Genomic DNA, 18,311 nt, shown 5'->3' on the forward strand with positions numbered 1-18,311 from the left:
TGCTGAGTTGAGGAAAGAGATAATAGGGTTTGAAGAGGATGAAGCAGCTGGAAACTGCTGGGTAGAGAACTGGAGATAGGGTTGTTATGTATGTGAGAAACTTGAGGAATCTACACATAAATGCAATTAAGTGATCTACCCATCCACCTCAAAAAGTCAAATAAAGAAGAGCTGGAAAGAAATTAAAAGAACTCATCAGGAAAAGAAGGAAGGAAGGAAGGAAGGAAGGAAGGAAGGAAGGAAGGAAGGAAGGAAGGAAGGAAAAAGAAAAGAAAAGTAAAGAAAAGAGAGAGAGAATATAAAAAAGAAGAGAAAATTCAGAGACCAGTGTTGATTTTTTTTAAATAGCTATAAAGTTGATATATTTCTAACTAGATTAGTCAAGAAGATAAATTAACAATATAATGAATGAATGAATGAGGAGACATCACTATAGATTCTACAAACATTAAAATTTTAAAGAAATATTATTTTCACAAAATTTAAAAACTTCTTGAAAAACACAAATTACTAAAACAGACACAAGAAGAAATAGAAAACAAGAAAAGAGCCATGTCTATTTCTTAAAAAATAATAATACATAGGATAAAAACCTTCCTGCAGAGAAATTTTCAGTCTCAGATGGCTTTCTTGGTAAATTACAGGAAATAATACTAATCCTACACAAATTATTTCAGATACTAGAAGAGGAAGGAATACTTCCTCAGTAATTACACATCATTGGATAATTGAAAAGACTCATGAGGCTGCACAGAGTAATCTCATGTAATGTTTTAATAAAGGTAAAAGACATGCTAAGGGGTGGGGGGTAGGCCAAATAAGTGAATGGGATTAAGAGTTATAAACTTCTAGTTATAAAATAAATAAGTCAAAGGAATGAAAAGTACAGCATAGGGAACATAGTCAATAATATTTTAATAATGTCATATGGTGACATTTGGTAACTAGACTTATCATGGTGTACACTGTATTATATAGAGAGTTGTTAAATTACTGTGTTGTACACCTGAAACGAATATAACTTTGTATGTCAAATATACTTCGATTAAAAATAAATAACAGACATGGTAAACAGGAGAAACAACTCACAGGCAAACATTAGAGAAGTCCTAGACTTCCAGGCACAGTACCCTTTTTCTCAGTCACACAAGAAAGACAACTTCATCTTCAGAGTTTAAACCATCAGATAAATGTGAAACCCCTTAGTTTAAGGGGATCCATAGCCTATCCCAAAGAGCTTTTTTATACTCTTCCAGTCACATAACTAAAACCTGGGTGCATGATAAGACTCAACAACAGGAAGCAGGAATACATGAAATAAACTAGGTGCAAAATACCAATCAGTTAGCAAAATCCCAAATGTATATTGTTTACTAACTGACCTTCCCCGGGCTTTTCACCTAAATAAATAGTTTTTCTGTTTATTATTCTATGCCTATATATGCCCATGTTGAATTTCAATTATGGCAAAAGAAATAAGACTGTGGTTTCAAAAAAAATACCAAACAGTTAAATGATAAAAAGGTATAAATTGTCCCTGATCTATATCAGTCCCTCACACAGGAGTGTATTAATCACTTGATAGCATATTTCTTTTAAGTTTCACCAAGGGTTAGCTCTATGACTTTAGGCTACCCAAGAGATAAGCACAAGTAGTAAGCTTGTGCAAGCTTACTTGCACAAGCTTAGATTAAGTAATGGAAGCTTAGATTAAGTACGCATGCATACAGCTTGCTAACTAGTTTTATGAGGCCAGCATTACCCCAATATCATAACCAGTTAAATACATTATAAGGAAAAACAACTACATGTCAGTATCCTTCAAGAACATGAATGGAAAAATCATTAACAAAATTCTAACTAGTTGAATCTAGTAAAGTATAATCAATATAAAAACCAGAACCAAGTGATATTTATCCTAAAAATACAAGGTTGGTATGACATTTGAAAATAAATTAGTGCAATTCACTATATAAACATCATAAAAGAAAATTATAAAGAAATGATTTCAAATTTTGATCAAAACTATACCTTAATAGATGCTGAAAAATAATTTGAAAAAAATTCAATACCAATACATAAAAAAAGTTAAAATCTCGCCATATTAGAAATAATAAGGAATTCCCTTATTATGATCAAGGGCATCACAGAAAAATCTAGATATAACATCATACTTACTGGTAAAATAAATATTTTCCATCTTAGATCTGAATAAAGGCAACAATATTGTCAAAAATTTAGAGATAACAGAAGTAAAACCAATGAATCACTGAAGTACTAGTTAGTAAAAGTTGATTGTACACACACAGTTCTAAATAAGTAAATTAATGGAGAGACATAATATGCTCATGAACTGTACAACTTAAGATGTTAGTCCTCTCCAAATTTTTCGAAAGATTTTATGTAACTCCAATCAAAATCCTGGCAGGCACTCTATAAAAACTGGCAAGTTGAGTCTAAAATTTGTATGTAAATGCAAAAGACACAGTATAACCAGAAAAATTGAAAAGGTATAAAATATTTATATAATTCAAACTCCTTGATTGATTTCAGGGTAAAGCTATAATAATCAAGACAGTGTGCTATTAGCTTAATGACAGGCATATAGATTAACCGAATGGAAGAGCCCAAAAATAGACCCACATATTTAAATTAAAATAAACTAATTTTCAGGGCACCTGGGTGGCTCAGTTGGTTGAGCACCCAACTCTTGATTTGGCTCAGGTTGTGATTTCAAAGTCCTGGGATCCAGCCCTGGGTTGGGCTGCAAGCTCAGCACAGAATCTGCTTGTTCTTCTTCTGCTCCTCCCCCTACTCTCTCTCTCTCTTGCTCTTTCTCCCTTCCCCTTCAAATAAATAAATAAAATCTTAAAAATCTTATAAAATAAAATAAAACAAAATAAAATAATTTTCAGCAAGTATCTGTCAAGATAATTCAATAGGGGAAATACATGATGAAATAAATGGTTACCTACATGGCAAAATTTAAACCTCAATTCTTAAAAAAAATTCAAAATGGATAATGGACATAACTAAAGCTTTTAGAAGAAAACTCTAGAAGGAGATCATCAAGACCTGGGTGTCAGCAAATCTGGAGTTCCTATCTGAATGGAACCGTTCTGTGTCTTGATTGTGGTGATAAATCTGTATCTGTGAAAGTATTTCAAAGAAACACATACACACAGCCACACACATAGGTATGCATGTGAAAAGTGCTATAATTCCATTAAGATCTGCTGTCTAGTTAATAGTAGTGTGACATTGTTTAATTTTCTGATGTTGATAATGTTCTACAGTTCTGTGCGATGTCTTAAATTAATTAATCAAGGAGGTCATGAGCCTGAGGTGGTTCTGATGCCTGGTAGCCTATATAAGAAATCCAAAACCTAAGGTAGAGTCAATGCACTTGGTCCAAGGAAAACAAAATTTGAGAACAACCAATCACAAACAGCCCACTAGTCTTTCCAAAATAAGGTAATTGTTTAAGCAGTAACCAATCAAATAATTTCCTTACTCTGCTTCCCCATCTCCTCTACAAAAACCTTTCCCCTAGCCCCCAGTGAAAGAGCTCCTAACAACGTTCAGTTTGGCACTGCCCCATTCAAATTCAGGTTTGCTCAAATAAACTCTTGAAAATTTTAATATGCCTCAGTTTATCATTTAATAGATGTTATTTTGGGGGAAGCTGGGTGAATGGTATGAAGCTCTCTGTGACATTGTTGCAAATTGTTGTGTCTATAATTATTTCAAAATAAAAAATTTTAACAAGAGCATCTTGTCATTGTAACGGTTTAATCCACCTGTTTGGTTCTTTGTAAAACGTGAGACGATCTGCTTGTTCTGGAGGTAATACTGACCACACCAAATTTTGGACTTGAATTTGAAGAAGGCAAGTTTTGCAGCGGTTGCTGTTAGTCTTGCTCATTGTAAGTTTGCAATACTTAAGTGCTATGTGAAATACTTCTGGAGAAAAGGAAAAGGCATCTAGAGAACTCCTACAGAGAGTAAAGATGCTACCAAATGCCAAAATATCAGCAATACTACCTTCTTCCATTTTCTGTTTTCTTCAGTCACTTTTTTCTTTAACTTTATAACTCTTATTTGTAGATATGGGTTTTTAAGTGTAGGATAAAAGAGTAATGGTCAAAATATGAACAGTTTATTTTAATATCACTTATTTTTTACTTAAAAAGTCAAAGCCCGTTTTTAACATCTTGGTTATAGTTCCAATTATGCCCTATAATTATAAAGGAAATTGAATATTGCGCTCTCTCTCTCTCATAATAAAAAATGACATTTGAAAGCAATGCATTTTTATAGCATTTAAAAGGTATGTTAAATAACATTTCCTAGATGATACCTGACTATGATTATATATATTTTCATTTTGTTCTTTTGCTGGACACTGAGCTTTTTAGATGGAGAAGGGAATGACAATGACTTGACTCTTCTAGAATCTGTCTTGTGGCTTTGAAACTTAGGATTTTTAATGTGTCCATAAAGGTCAGCCAGTCCTAGCTATCATGAATTGCATCTGTATTTATGCTCAGTTGTTAAATGGTCTCTTTGAGTTAATATCTGCTAAGCCAAAATAATCCTCCTATTTTCAGTTATCCAATAGATTAATCATATTTTTATTATAAATTAAAGATTTTTACCTTTTGTTCAGTGAAAATTCTGTCTCCTTAGGCATAGAAGAGTACTAAGGTTTGCCTTTTTATCTACACTAATCTCTACATGCATTAATTATTTTTCTTAATTCTTTGGAAAAAAATCCTATGAGGACCAACATTTCCTTTGCAAGTTTGGTGGAGTGAATGTCTACTCAAATAAAAAGTACTTCCACAAGAGATTGTAATAAACAATGCACATGTATTATGTTGTCCTATGAGTGAGTCAGTCATGAACAATTAAATGTCAATGGCCTAAGCATACAGACACTGAAAATGATTATTTTCATATCAAAGATTTTCATCTATGGCATGTGTATTGGATAAGTTATTTTATACTGTTATTTTTCTTTTATTTCAACAACTTAATATTTACTTTTAGTTTTAGATCAACCAATGGTAGGATGGGTATGGTGGATTTTTTTGTTTTTTAAAAATTTTATTTATGTATTTGACAGAGAAAGACACAGTGAGAGAGGGAACACAAGCAGAGGGAGTGGGAGAGGGAGAAGCAGGCTTCCCACTGAGCAGGTAGCCTGATGCCAGGCTGGATCCCAGGACCCTGGGATCATGACCTGAGCCGAAGGCAGACACTTAACGACTGAGCCACCCAGGTGCCCCTGGTGGATGTTTTTAAATTGTCATTTTCAACAGCCTTAATATTTATTTTTTCACTATAGACAGGTAAGTTACAAATTCATTAAAGTAGAGAATAATCACATAAGAAGCAGAGAAGACACATCCAATGTTGGGCCTAGGGTTTCCGGAGTATATTCCACATTCAATAATATATTTGAATGGGATGCTGGATTAATAAACTAACCATAGTAAGCTCACAGTGTTCTTTTAAATATTATCTCCCTTTCCTACCAAAGCAAGCCTACATGAAAAATACTGGCAAACGTATTAAGACTCTTAGTTTGAATACTAATTTTTTGTGGGTTCTTCATATAATCACAAACATTTTTTTAATGCCAATGCCTTGATCTATAAAAGGAATGCACTGAATGATACACACTATACACAGGGCATTGGTACAATTGTTTTCTACCTTTGTAGAATCGTTATGCTGAAGTGATTTCTTGGCAGAGCACTCTTGGTAGTGGTATTTGGGAGTGAAGCGCAGGAAGCTTGTAAATTAAGGAATATAATACTAATCTAGTTTCTTTGAAAAGGGTACTATAGAAAAATAAATCAATGCAAAATGTTTTTTTTTCTTAATAAGGTATAAGGTGAAACTTTGGAGTGGAAGTCATCCTATGAAATAAAATTTTTAGTAAACATAAAATTACATTGTAGAAGAAATTGAAGGATAAATTTGGGTAATAAAAGGAAAACATTAACATTCATCTAAATTTTGAATTAACATATAAAAATCAATAAAACTACATGCAATGATCCAGCCACCATTAAAATTTATAATAATTGTATTTAAACTGATCATATTAAAATATAAAATTATATTCAATATTAGTGCAATAAGAATAAAACTTTGAACATTCCTTCCATTTGACATTTTGCAAGAGTATACACCATATATCATTGAGGCTGTTTCTTTGTAGTATAGCATGAACTGAAGATTTAGAAAGTTATAGGATTAATTTGATTAATTATCCTAATAATTTAAAACACCGTTTTGTACCAAACACATCCTAAAGTTCTAATTAGTTGACAATTTAGACTAACCAAACTTCAAGTTAGCACACTTTGTTTAGAAACTTGGAGAATGACTATAAAGATCTTTTAAATGTAAACAGAATAGTAAAATTGATTGCAATTTCATAAAAATATTAAGTACCTTCTTGCTTATGTGATTAGCCATACTGCTTTCATCCAAAAAGGTTTTAAAATGGCTTATTAATTATAAATAAAGCTGAAAGTAAGCTAGAAATTATTTGAATGCAGAAAACATTTAAGCACTTTTTATCTTTATCATTTAAGTACTTCTAACCTCACTGTGTAATTGTAGAACTTATTCTCCAGGGCCCAACTGTACTAAACTATTAACAAAGTTTGAAGCTGTATGTTTTTATTGGAAGAACACTTTTTGATTTATTAAAATTCTAACAGTGATTTTGAAATAATGTTGATTCCTTTAACATCATATAATTTCTGGGGTGTGTTAAATGCTTTTATGTGATTTGTTCCTCTACTCAGCCAGGCTGGGGGCAGGGCAGAGGAGGAGAGGGAGAGGGAGGGAGGGCAAGGAAGAAGGAGAGAGAGAGAGAGAGTGGATTTAACAGTGACATTAATGTGAACTATTCTTTAGAGAATTTATATTGAGTCTTGCAGACCCCTGGTGACCATTTAGTCAAATAATGGTGCTATTCATTAAAAGTAATTCAGTGACTTAAAAGAGTCTGCTGAATTATAAGTCAATAATTCTGCAAATGAATACATATTTGCGCATCTATTATGTATGTATGTATTTATTTATTTATTTATTGGTAAAAACAAAAACCAGAAAAAGGTTACCTAGAATTGATATATGGATGTTTTATAAGTTATAACTCATTGACAAATGACAGAAATTGAAAAAAAAACTATTCTTATGATTTATTTGTATATGTTTTGCCTAAGAAAGTTTGCTGTTCAGTCAGTTGCATCGATGCCCCCAGAATCCCTGAACTATCTTTATCTAATGACTTTCTCAGATTTTTTTTTTATCAGCAAGCATTTTGCCCTAAATGGTACAAAATAATAAATCCAAACTGGGCAGGGCAAAGAAGCTACATTCACAATTCACAACAACTCTGCAGCCTACCACTTTTCCACCTCCCTATTTATCTCTGTCACTGGAATTCAAAAACTGCTGTGTTGGTTAGGAAAGGCCAAGAAGAATTATCTACTGATTTATATCATCTATACTGATAATAACCTGAGAAATAATGCCACAAAAAGCTTAGATAAGTAAGAGAAGCCTGGATATCCCTTCTCGGTAATGAATAATCTATAAGTTCACATCCTTTTGAATCATGAGATGCTTATTGAGCAATACTGCTGCAGACATTGTTGAGCCCAGCATATGCTGGTCCTCAGACAGACAGGATCTAACTGGAATGCCTTTAGCTAACTTCTTCCACTGACCCTCCACACTCCACAGACAGTGCTTGGAAACAAACACACATCACAGAAAAGCAATCGCATATGCAGTTGGAAAGAATTTTAATGTTATTTGAGGTAGCATGACCATCTGTTCTGGTCTACTAGTTTTCACCTGTTATTCTAAAATCCCATCTTGTTTACTACCTTTGTCCTGTCCTTTATTAAGTCAATACTCTATGTAAGGACCATAATAAATTAATTAAATGTAAATAAATTAAATATTGATGTTTAGTTTATATAAAGTTTGCAACAATGAGCATCCACTAAAATAAAGAATATCAGTAAGAGAGTTTAGCTTATTAAAGAAAAACATATTATCTGGGGCGCCTGGGTGGCTCAGTCGTTAAGCGTCTGCCTTCAGCTCAGGTCATGATCCCAGGGTCCTGGGATCGAGCCCCGCATCAGGCTCCCTGCTCAGCGGGAAGCCTGCTTCTCCCTCTCCCACTCCCTCTGCTTGTGTTCCCTCTCTCGCTGTGTCTCTCTGTCAAATAAATAAAATCTTTAAAAAAAAATAAAAAAAATAAAGAAAAACATATTATCTACCCATAGATGTCACCCATTCTAAGAAACAATTTGTAAATTGAAAGTAAATAAAGTTGGTAATAATTGGGTACATTATACACTTGGGAAGAATAACTAATAACTGAAATTTAATAACTTTGTTGTACTCTGTATGAAGAAAGAATGAGAAATGTGTTTTGAATCTAAGAGCGCTATGTGACAGTTTGTCTCTATGGTCTATTGGTGTCCTGAGTACCATGTCTGTCAGAAAATAGGTCTATCCTTTTGGTGACGGTGGAACCATCAAACCATCATGGCTCAGTGGCACTAGCCATTAAGATTACACCATTATTTTGATTTGCTCTATTTCCACACTTAACCTGTGATTAAATTTTCAGTGTAGATTTACCAACCAGTTCTGTCAAATTTATCTGTCTCTTATGAATTAAGAATTTTGTGCCTCTAAAACTCATCAGATATGCTTGTCATAGCAAGATTCACCAAAGTGACTCAACAAGGCAATATACGACCCTACAGAGTCCATCCTAAGTAGTATGCATGACTCTGTCACTTTTTGTGTGTAGATATACAGAACGCTGACTTTTCATTTTATTATAAAATAGTAATGACTGTAAAACATTAAAACAATACAGAAAGAAATTAAAAAAAAATAAAGTGCCATCAACACAAAGTGACCATTAATTTCTAAGTATATTAGCTTTCAGATACATATTAGCTTTCAGATACATATCAGCTCAAACCAAAAAATGAACACTCTACATATTTTTCGGACTAATTAGCTGTTAGTTCTTCCTAAAGCTATATATATATGTATATATTAATATATATATGAATTAATTTGCATGGCCTTTTTAACAGTTATGTAATGTTTTCCTTTATAAAAATCATGACATGAAAATAACATTTGAACACAAAATTTTTAGTTTTTGTGTTTTGTTTTCATTTGAGTTTATTTTCCTTGTTGGCTGTGTTAGAATTACATTTGTAAAATATAATTTTTCATATTTAGCTTAAGGTTTTGCATGTTTAAATACATATTGAAGGGTACTTTGTTTAAATACTCATTGAAGGATACTCTGTATTTAGCTTCTGTCTTTATAGAGACTGCTTCCATATCTTATTTTTAAAAAGTATAAAAACGGTAATTTTTCTTTTTAAATATGCCAAGGGAGACTTAAAACCCACAAATTTATCATCTTAGAGTTTTGTAGGTCAGATGTTTGATAAAATTCGCACCAGGCGAATATCAAAGTGTCAATAGGGCTGTATTCCTTTCTGGAAGACCTAGGGAATAATATATTTCCTTGCTTATTTAGATTGTTGGCACATCTCAGTCCCTTGCATTTGTAGGACTGAAGTTCTTTGCCTTGCTGGCTGTGAGCTGAGTCATTTCCAGGGTTTGGATGCCACCTTCATTCCTTAGCTGGTAGTCCCCTTCCTCCATCTTCAAAACCAGCTACAGTAGGTTGAGTCTCTCATGCTTCAAATATATCGCTCACCTCTTCCACCACCACACCTTTTTGAGTGACTATTCTACCTTCCTCTTTTGCTTTTAAGGACCTTGTGACCATATAAAACCCATCAGGATTATCTAGGATAATCTCTATATTTTAAGATTAGCAACCTTAATTCCATCTGTAACTTTAACTCCTTTTTGCCTAGTAACATAGACACAGGTATAACACAAGAGGATGAGTCATGGAGGCCAAATCCTGCCTCCACACCCTGCTTAGCATCACTCCCAGTGATTCTCTTTGTGCTTCCTGTCCCTGACACTCTGGTCTTTAGGAATACAGAAGGTGTACTTCTAAAGGGAGAATATTTTCTGCATAGTTGTGCAAGATTCCCATAAGCTGTGGTTCCTACTTGGTCACTTTGAATCCTGTGCAAAGGAATCAGCAGGCAAGAAAAGGAGCACTATCTTGGCAGGGGTAGGTGGCCATGATGGGAACAGATAGGGCTGCTTTCACATAGTGATGGCAGGGAAAATCTCTCTCAGGGTACGTTCTTCTACCTCCTTGCGCAAATGGATCACAAACAGTATAGTATGAGCATGTCATTGGCTCAGACATCTGAGAGACAAGAGTCTGATGACACCGTCAGGCAGACCTAGCAGAGTTGCTAGATGAGAATGAGAGGATTCAAAATGCGTGGGATGCAGCAAAATTTGTTTTAGATAGGGAACTTTTTAAAAAAGTTAAAAATGTAAAAGATAATTGAAACTATTTTTAAGGTAGACCTGGAGCATCAAGAGGCACCCAGCAATAATTTTTTTTGCCCCAGCTACATTTTTAATAAAAATTAACATTAAACTAAAGTATAAGAATAATTAATGATTTATAAGGATACTCTCCCAATACATTTTGGGATGCTGGATGCTGGACAAGTAATAAAAATGAAACTAAATAGGCAAAATGCCCAGTCTAGCAAATATATTTGAAGTAATATTGAAGGATTAAGAACAGTTCTATAAATGATGGGCTAATAAATAAGGAAAACACCAGTGGCTATCAATACCAATGGAGGAGAAACACACACACACACACACACAAACTCACTTTTTGGGGCAATGTTCACAAGAAAACCCATTGATAACAATCAGAAAAAATCTCCCAGGGTCTTGCTGCAACAGAGGCAAGCTGCTGACACCAATCTAATTGAAGAGCATAACAACTAAAATGCGCTAAGTTAAATTGTTTTGTATTTGCTATGCCAAAATTATTATATCATCTTTCTCTTTCAGTTATTTATCTGCTGGATAAAAGTGGTATGCCAACCTTTCACTAACATTCACAATTTGATCAAAGTCATTAGTGAGATGGTATACCACCATAAGACCTCACATATAGGAACGTAATACAAACAATTCAGAATTTTTTTAGAATAAAAAAATCCAAAATGAAAGATGAGCCATGGTCATTATTCAGGAATCTGTTTACAAATAACATTCTCTTTTATTTCAAAATTAAAGTTTGACTTTAAAAACTAGAGTAGTCTTAATCTCACTATGTGAGAAGAGAAAATGCATTTCATTGGTTGGACTTTCTTCATTAAAAAACACTAGTATGGGCTTCAGTATGTTATAAACACAGGCTGGAATGTGTACAACAACAATATGATGTTATACTAAGCACACAGACTACAGAACCTGATGGCCTCTGTGTGAGCCCTGAAGGCTAGGAATGGGGCTGCTAGAGTTTCTTTCTTTTGAGACGTAAAGAAGAGTAAAGAAGAAGGAACAAGAGCAGCTTTGGAGTGAGAGCAGTGGTGCATATATACACCGAACATTGTTTTTCCTTCTGCATATTTGAGAAATATGAATTAAGAATGTAAGTTTTCGGAAATTACTTTGGACTACAAGACTGCATTGCGTGGACACTAACGCCACTCTGGACTGAACCAGAGCAATTGTAGCTTCAGAATTCTAACTCGTATCCTACACAGCCATTCACACATACTCAGGGTGGAGAGACTGAGAGAGACTGAGATAGAGCGATATAGTACATATCACATAGCATATACTTAATACAGTATACATGAAGTCCATATCATTCATCGTAAATAAATGTATTCAAAGCTGGTAAATAAAGAGACACAACAAAAAGTTAGTTTTTCATACAATAAAACAAAGAGAAAGTTTTGTTTTGTTTTTTAAATTTAAGTTTCCAAGATTGGTTTTCATTTCCAAAATAAGGAGCACCTGGGTGGCTCAGTTGGTTAAGTGTCTAACTCTTGATTTCAGCTCAGGGTCATGAGATCAAACCCTACATTTGGCTCTGTGCTAGGCATGGGGCCTGCTTAAGATTCTCTCTCTCCCTCTCCCTCTGCCCTTCACCCCCATACTTTCTCTCTCTCAAAAAAAAAAAAATTCCAAAATGGTAGTGTTTGTTTGGAAATTACTACATTAAGTTTCTTCTTTCTGGGGAAAATAGAGGTTTCATAGTCACGGAACTATTATTTCTGTTATATAGAAATAAAGACTATGAGATTTTTGTACCCCTGAGTTTGTGCTACTGTAATTCATTATGAGATAGACACTATGACATGTAAAGGAACTCATCTAGGTTTCAAAAGGGTTATTATGCAAAGCATAACTTCACCACAAAACAAAACAAAACAAAAATCCTATACATAAAGATAAATGATCTCGAGTCTTGGTGATGTATAATCTCTATCTGAAAGTCTGAATAGCTAACAGAACAAAATGCCTGAGTGGAGAAGAAATACTAATTCTGAAAGAATCATTTCAGGTTGTAAGTTTGGCGACTTTGGGCAAATGGAAAGAGACAATACTTTGAGGGAAGAGCAAGACTGTGGGAGAAGTCCTATAGCAGATATTCAGGATGGCTTAGAGCTCTCAGGACCAGACTGCAGAACCACGTGAAGTCTCAAGAACAGAACTTTAGCCAGCACGCACATCCCTGTCAGATCTGAATGACTTAGCACATGAAGTTTTTTACTATAAATTATAGCCTGAAGGATAAAAGGTCATTTTTCCAACCCCCAAAAGAGAAAATAGCATGATATGTAGCAAAAGACTGAGGATCAAAGTGGATGTTCATACAAGATGTTCACACCTGCATCTTCCCCTATCCTTCAGGGCTCTTGAGGAAGTAGGTGTCAGGAGATAAATCCATATACTTTTTACAGATTCTGGGGTCTCTATACTATGAGAAACATGACACAAATAAATTTATTTTGCAAATAAAGCAAAAACAAGGAATAAAAGAAACCCTCATTCTGTGCACACCACCACCACCATTTTCTTTTGAATCTGCAATAGCATGAGAGAATATCTCCAAGTATTCTGTATCCCCAGGATGAGAGGCTGCGAGTAGAAAAGTAGGTCTAAAGAGGCTTCTCTGTGGAATAAAGGTAACAGCACTCACCTGGTAAACTACAGAGCAAACAAAAGGAGATTCAACTTGTTGTCATGTAAGTCCCTGCCCACCTCACCCACCTTCCAAACCCAGAAGAGAGGGGGGAAAACAATGGAAGAGAAGGGAAAATACCGTATTGACTGATTACCTAACCGCTGGAATAGAGAAAAGAAGGGGCAGAGACAAAGAGAGACAGAACTGCTTTTACCTTAAGTTGGCACTAATTTTCTAATAAAAGCAGAAATGGGGACCCAATACCTAAGTATACTTATGAAAAATAAAATTTTACTTTGGCAATTTGTGTTTGCAGACCATGAACTTTATACCTACTCTACCAGTGGAGACATATCAATACAATATTGACCATCTTATAAAGTTAATGCCATTATATGACAGCGGTACTAACAAATTGTTTCTCATGTTTTCAGAATGCTTGAGCAAGAAAAAATACTAAGGAAATGTGTATTTCCTAAAAGAAGAAAAAAAGAAGTAGTTCTCTGTGAGAATTTAAATATTGGAATAAGGTAATTTGTGAGATGGGGGAAATGCCATCCATGTTGGCTTGAGTGAAAGGAAAAGGAAAAAAAAAAAATGAATACAATAGCCTCTACCTAGACTGCAATTATTAACCTTTTAGAAGGAGAGGGATTAAACTAGATGATTTCTCAAAGTACAATCTAGGGCTGTCATTCTATCATTCTATGGCTCTTTGATGTCAGAATGCAATTCAGGGCTTTTGAAGTATACTAGAAAACCCAGAATAACTTGCTGTCTCCTGGGCCATGAGCCAACCTGAGTCATGAAAGAAAGTTGTCAAGGATGGCATTCACTAAGGATGCAAAAATTACCCAAAGAAATAGATGAAAGAGGGAATAAAATAGTCAAGGATGCATTAGGAAGGAAAGTAAATTGTGGAGATTCAAGAAACTCAGGCAGAAACAACCAGAATTAAGATGGCATATATAAGGTGTAGTGCATATCTGGTTTTATCCATTTAGGATACCTGAATTTTGAATGTTAATAGACAATTATGTTGCAGAAATAGCACAGGAAATTATAGAACTGTGTCTAGAATTTCTTAAAACAGAGTGCTATGAAGAAAAAAGCTTTATTAAGAAATCTGAAATCCTGGAAATAAAGTATATGTGTGTGGGGGGTGAGAACTCTGAAGATCTAACTTTTTAGCAAATTTCATGTATACAATAGATTATTAACTATACCTTCCTCACTGTACATTAGATCTCTAGAATTTATCTATCTTATAAGTAAAAGTTTGTACCTTATGACCAACATCCCTTCATTTCTCTCACCTCCTTGCCACTGGCAACTAACTTTCTACTCTCTAAGTTCAATTTTTTTTTGTTCCCACATAAGTGATATCATGTAATATTTGTCTTTTTGTGTCTGGTTTATTTCACTTAGCATAATGTCCTCCAGGTTCATCCACACTATCAAAACTGGCAGGATTTCCTTCTTTTTTAAGACTGAATAATATTTAAATTTAGCTAGCAGGCTTCAAGAACTGTGGGGATGTGAGACAGGACCAGCTGAGGAGTTCAAACAGTGAGGGGTTTGAACAGTGAGGAGTGGGGGAGGAATAGGTAAGGAGCTCTGCATTTCACCTCATTAAGAAAGTGAGAAAATGTTAACCCATGTCACTCCCCATAAAGTCTCTATTATAATCTTTTCTAAAATTGATCTTTCATTTTCTTCCCATAGATAACATGATGGCTTACTCCATCAACTCATTCAGGTGTTAAGTCAAAGACCTACTCCTTCTTTCTTCATCCTATTTAAATCTCAAACTCCACCCAACATTATGCGTTCCTTTTCCTGGTTTTATTTTTCTCCTTAATGCTTATCATCAGTAATGAAGTAGATTTTTTTCTCTTTTTTTTACTCTATGTGTTTTGCTGCTCTCTTCCCAGCATCAGAACAGTGCTAGAAAAATATAGTACGAATTTAATAAGTGTTTCTTTAATTGAATTCAATTAAATTATCCCAACTCTGCTAATCCTTTTCCTTCTGACAATGATTTTATGAGCCATTACCACTAAATACTTAGCCTTTGAAATGAAAGGAAAAAAAAAACAAACACAGTTCGCTTTAAGTAGAATCTACATCAGTTTATTTCCACAGAGAATTTGCTTCCCTCTGAGATGTTCTGCAATATGCTGACTGACAGCTATACTTGTTTTCCACAGAAATAGTGTCTGTCTGTCTGCTTAGGCTACAGCTGTCTCTATCCTGAAATGCCCTACTTACTTCAGGGTCCTTTGCCATGTTAACACTGAAGGCATGAGAAAGAGATTTCGCTCATGTGGAATTTGAAGTGAAAATAGGCTCTCCTTCATACATAGGTCCTTAGCATTTCCTGTGTAATTCCAGTAAATATTCACTGGAAGCAATTTTGTATAATCAGTTTGACATGTTCTCTGCAAAATAAGCCCAGAGACAATGATGTGCATGCAGGAAGTGCATTGAGCCATATTCTCAGGACGATATCTATGAGGGTGTACATGAAGCAGGATTGGGAAGACAAGAAGGAAGAACTGGGTACACAAGCATCAGACAACCCCACAGTTGATCTAAGATGGGGATGGCCTTTCAGAGAATTCCTAAGTCAAGGCACAGCAGCTAGCCCTCTGTTGCTCTACATCAGCCATAGTTGGATGCTAGCCACTCCTGGGGAGGGATCTGGAGCCTTGAGGAGTTCAACTCCCTTCAAACAAAGCATTTCTGGGAGAAGCACTCAGCTGCCAGTCATTATCATGCAACACTACTGGTTTCTAACAGAATGAGTGTTTCCTGGGGGCATACCTAGCATCCACCACAAACTTCATACTCATTTATGAGATTAACATATGGGATGAGATATAAAGGAATTACAAGATTCCTTTCTTGGAGGTAAATAGAAGAATGGGTATAAAATGGAGCAGGTAGATTAGGAGGTATCATAATTATAACATATAATAATATCTTATTATAAAATCTAGGAGATATAGTACTAACTGGTTAATATTTTTGCCTAATTTTAGGAAAAAATACAAAGATTTTTTTTTCTGTTGAAATAAGCAATTATTAGTATGGTTCTTAATAATATATTTTCTTTATGATCATTAATGAAAAATGTTTGCAATTGTCATTGTCTTATTATAATAGTCATATATATTCATAAAGAAAATTTAAAAATATTTTTAAAGCATAAAAAGAAAAATAAGAACACAGAACCCCACTATCCCGATGATGCTTGTTACCACTTTGTTAAAATTCTTTCAAGGTGCTAAGGAATCAGTCAGTCTCTCTCTCTCTTTCTCTCTTTCATTCTCTCATTTTCTACACATTGTATACATACACATACATCTTACATTCATCTATACTATTTTTATCCTAAAGTACACATTAGTCTATAACAACTGCATTTTATTTAATGTATCATGAATATTTTACTAACTTCAAATATTCTTATAAAATACTATTCTAGTGGTTACACATTATTATATGCATTTGAATTTCTGTATTTCACTAGGTTACCATAATTCATTTAACCAATGAACTACTGCTTTTGATATAGACAGATAACTCTTTAAGCTCTTTAATTTTTTTCTTAAGCCTTGGGCAGGCTTTCCTGAAACCCAGTTACTGGAGAATATATGGCAACATATTTTACAGGACATGTTTATAATTCCTCAATATGTCCCTCAGCATGTAAGGAAGCTTTGAGGCATATATCTTTGAAAGTAATTAACACACTAAAATGTTGAGTCTCTTAAACATATGATTATTTGTGTTGTTTGTATTTTGTTGAATCCAATTTTTATTATTAAAGAAACTCAGCAATTACCAGCAACTTCCTGAAGAGAGAATATGTACTTTAATCTTCATCCAGATAACTGAAGATTATTGGATATAAAGTTCCTTGTGCTTTATTTAAATACTTCCTTTAATAAGAAATGCATAGTATTAACTAAATATTTAATTCTGGGTAGCTTGTCAGCACCGTGTATTGCTACTGAAGGCACATTAACGGGGATAATTAAAGAAATTGGTGATGCACCAGATAGGAATTCTTAACATTCTTTTACAGTAAACTCATTTTGTGTAGTAATAAACTTTGTCATTAAAAAATGAAATGCACCACCTGGTACAATTAGCCTTATGCCTCTTATTTTTTAGTACATCTTAGAACTGCAGTACAATGCTATAATTTGCATTGTTAAAGCTCAAACAAAATGCCAGAACTTGATTAAAAAATGTCTTTTACACCAGGGTCTAGGGCCATTTAATATATCATATTCCAATTAGGTATCATGAACTTTTTATAGACAGCCTAGTGTTGAAAAAAAATAATGGCAAAAGTTTAAATATAAGTAGCTTAAACTTTCAGGTAAGAGTACCTGTCTCATGTAATCCAATGAAAATTGGAGTGTTATATTAACTACCCAAAGCAATCTACAAATTTAACACAATCCCTATCAAAATACCAACAGCATTTTTCACAGAACTAGAACAAATAATCCTAAAACGTATGTAACCAAAAGAGACCTTGTGTAGCCAAAACAGTCTTGAAAAAGAAAAACAAAACTGGAGGTATCACAATTCCAGATTTCAAGTTATATTACAAAGCTGTAATTAAAATAGTATCGTATGGCATAAAAATAAACACATAGATTAATGGAATAGACAAGAAAACAGAAATAAACCCACAATTATATGGTCAATTAGTTTTTGACAAAGCAGGAAAGAATATCCAATGGGAAAGAGACAGTCTCTTCAACAAATGGTGTTGGGAAAACTGGACAGCAACATGCAGATGCATGAAACTGGACTACTTTCTTAAAGCATACACAAAAATAAACTCGAAATGGATTAAAGACCTAAATGTGAGGCCTGAAACCATAAAAAATCCTTGAAGAGAGCACAGGCAGTAATCTCTCTGACATCAGCCATAACAACATTTTTCTAGATACGTTTCCTGAGGCAAGGGAAACAGACACATGAAAAAGTGCTCAATATCGCTCAGCATCAGGGAAATCCAAATCAAAACCTCAATGAGATACCACCTCACACCAATCAGAATGGCTAGAATTTACAAGTCAGGAAACGACAGATGTTGGCGGGGATGCGGAGAAAG

General features: G+C 34.2%; 1 long non-coding RNA gene across 1 annotated transcript in view; it reads right to left on the reverse strand.

The window, feature by feature from the left end:
• LOC145722639 (uncharacterized) overlaps window positions 1–18,311 on the reverse strand; it is a 184,436-nt gene that overhangs the window by 137,246 nt on the left and 28,879 nt on the right. The gene's annotated exons all lie outside the window — the stretch shown is intronic.

Source organism: Leptonychotes weddellii, chromosome 7 (genome assembly GCF_054177405.1).
Source record: "Leptonychotes weddellii isolate Sample4059 chromosome 7, ASM5417740v2, whole genome shotgun sequence".
Lineage (NCBI taxonomy): Eukaryota > Metazoa > Chordata > Mammalia > Carnivora > Phocidae > Leptonychotes > Leptonychotes weddellii.